The sequence below is a fragment of the Crocodylus porosus genome, unplaced genomic scaffold (assembly GCF_001723895.1).
Source record: "Crocodylus porosus isolate Cpor-Errol unplaced genomic scaffold, CroPor_comp1, whole genome shotgun sequence".
Classification (NCBI taxonomy): Eukaryota; Metazoa; Chordata; order Crocodylia; family Crocodylidae; genus Crocodylus; species Crocodylus porosus.
In genome coordinates, this window is record NW_017728933.1 from 650,100 (window position 1) to 652,993 (window position 2,894).

The window sequence follows — 2,894 nt, forward strand, 5'->3', positions numbered from 1 at the left end:
TGGAGAGAGTCCAGTGGAGAGCAATGAGGAATGGTTTGAGGGGGGCGGGGGGCAGAGAGGTATATGATTTATGAGGAGAGGCTGAGGGGACTCTGCCCCTCCCGACTGCAGAAAGGATGTGGACAAGTTGGAGAGAGTCCAGTGGAGAGCAATGAGGAATGGTTTGAGGGGGGCGGGGGGCAGAGAGGTATATGATTTATGAGGAGAGGCTGAGGGGACTCTGTTTATTTAGTCTGCAGAAGAGAAGACTGAGGGGGGGATTTGATAGCAGCCTTTAACTACCTGAAGGGTGGGTCCAAAGAGAATGGAGCTGGGCTGTTCTCAGTGATGACAGATGACAGAACAAGGAGCAACCGTCTCAAGTTCAAGTAAAGGGAGGTTTAAGTTAGGTATTAGGAAAAACTTTCTCACTAGGAGGGTGGTGAAGCACTGGAACAGGTTACATAGAGAGGTTGTGGAATCTATCCTTGGAGGTTTTTAAAGCCTGTCTTGACAAAGCCCTGGCTCGGATGATCTAGTTGGGGCTGGTCCAGTTTGCAACAAGGGGTTGGACTAGATGACTTCCTGAGGTCCCTTCCAGCCCTAAGTTTCTATGATTCTAAGGCAGAAAACACAGGATGGTGGTAGGGAACAGAGGCATAGAAAGCAGAAGGGACTCAAGTCATGGAGGGTTGTGAAGTTCTGCTCTTAAAATGAGACACACATATTGGTTCACACTGAGAATAAGTGTGGTTCCCATCAACTGTGGTTCTTACACTATGTTCTTATCCTTTTATGAAAATCTTGACTGACCCTCAACTTGGTGACAAGGTTTTGAATCCACACTGAACTCAAACAAGCAGCTCAAAAAGTTGAGATTTCTTTAAATTATCATGTCTCTTGTGCCTGCAAAACTGTACCAGAAACTGCTCAGGAACAGACTTTACAGTTTTCTCACACTTCTAGCTGCCAATGGAAGAACTCAGAAGTCCTGACTCCTGGTCCCATGTTCTTCTCCACAGCAACGTCAAACGTTCCATGGTTTCGTGGTACTTGGCAGATCCAGCCATCCTCATGACTGGACACAGAGCATAAATTTGCAGCTCATCATTGTCTGCAACCCACCATTGTAATGCCTAAGGAGGTGATAGGTTGGGGTGTTTTGCTAAGACAGGGCAGAGTTATGTTTTGTACTGGCAGGAAATGAAAACATTCCCTCTTCCTAGCATTGGCCATTTGTTGGGTCAGGCAAAGGCAAACCTGGCAGTGCCTTTCAGCAATTCACACTCTGTGAGTTCTGTTCATCACCTAATCCACTGCTTCTGGCCCTACTAATGAGCTTTCTCTCTCTCTCTCTCTCTCCCTCTCTTTCTATCCTGAACAACACACACAGCCAAAACCAGTATTGCAGCCCAAAGATTCCCATTCCGCGTCCTGTGAGAAGTTTTCACTGTCACCTCATTCTCCCCTAAGAAAGACTCTTGTACTTCCCTTTAAATCCTAGGTAGGGGAGAGGCAAGTGTTCTTCCATGAGCCAAGGTCTTTGATACGGCTGCCTGAGGTGTACCTGAGAAAGGTGGAATTGAAAAACCTGTATTAGCCCTCTGTGAAACAGCAAGAAGGGTTGGGCCTTGAGGATTTTGGATCAGCTATCAGCTAAAGACATGAGCATAAACAAATGGAGTTGTTTCCTGAAAATCCCTCATGCAGCCCAAACTCTTCCATGCAGATCTGAGGATTTAGCTCAAGTGACTTGAGTTGAAAACATGCTGCACTTCTATAGCACCCTGCACATCTATAGCACCCTGTAGGGGCCCTAGAAAGACTTTGCATATGGTGACCATGGTGATACCATGGTGGCCTGGTAAGTGATATCATTACTTTCACTTTACAGAGGGACAGACTGGAGCAGGGAGGCACTAAGTCCAAGAATTCCAAATGTGGCTTCTAAATTTGGGTGCTTTCCCTTCAAGGCACTGAAGGGAGTGTGATTTCAGGAGTGTGGAGTACCTGTAGCTCTTACAGGACTTGGAGGGAATGCTGGTTACTCACACCCTCTGAAGATTCAGGGGTCTTCAGTTAACGTCAAAAATGAGGCAATTGTAAAAATATGGACCTTAACTTGTTCAATATCGTATACTCAGAGGCCAGGAGTAAAACCCCAGAAGTACTCACTTCTCCTGCCGTACTCTACCCATATTCAATTGCAGCATACTTTAAAGAAAATGGAAAGCTCTGCCTATGATAAGCATTGAGAATCACTCCTAATAAGGTACCTCTGTCTCCTATATCCATTTGACAAGCCCTGCCTTAGATAACAGCGAAACAGATGAGACACAATGAAATATTTTTTGTGCACAACATCAAGTCAAAAACAAACTAAATTCTTCTTGAAAAAAAAAAATTCTGGCATTTAGACATCTGCTGCAAGTGTTTGAAAAACTACAGCTGAGTGTTAATTTAAACTTCCTTATAACCCAGCTCAACATTTGGAGTGTAAGCACAGTTAATAGGATGGGAACTGTGTTGATGCTCTGTTGCTTACTATATTGGGAACCAAAGCCAGGAGAAAAAAACTAGCCTGGGATAGGGGGTTTGTTTATATTGTTGACCCATCTGTCTTCATTAACGCACTGTTTACAGGAACCGCTAAAAATCAGCTTCTGTTTCTTTTTTTAGCTGCAGTAGCAACAAAGAAAGGCAATATGTTTTGTTTGTGCCAAGCTAAAAAATGGAAATTCCTATTAGAACCTCTTGGAAGTTGTTTATTATAGGAAATTTATTGTTGTTGATTATAAGACTTGGGCCTAGTTAGTTCATCCAGAGTTGTATGTTTTCAGGCACAGAGGGATTAAGGAGGGAGAGGTAGCTCAGAGGGCTTATGTTGCCCGAGGTATGGAACAGTGGTACACGCA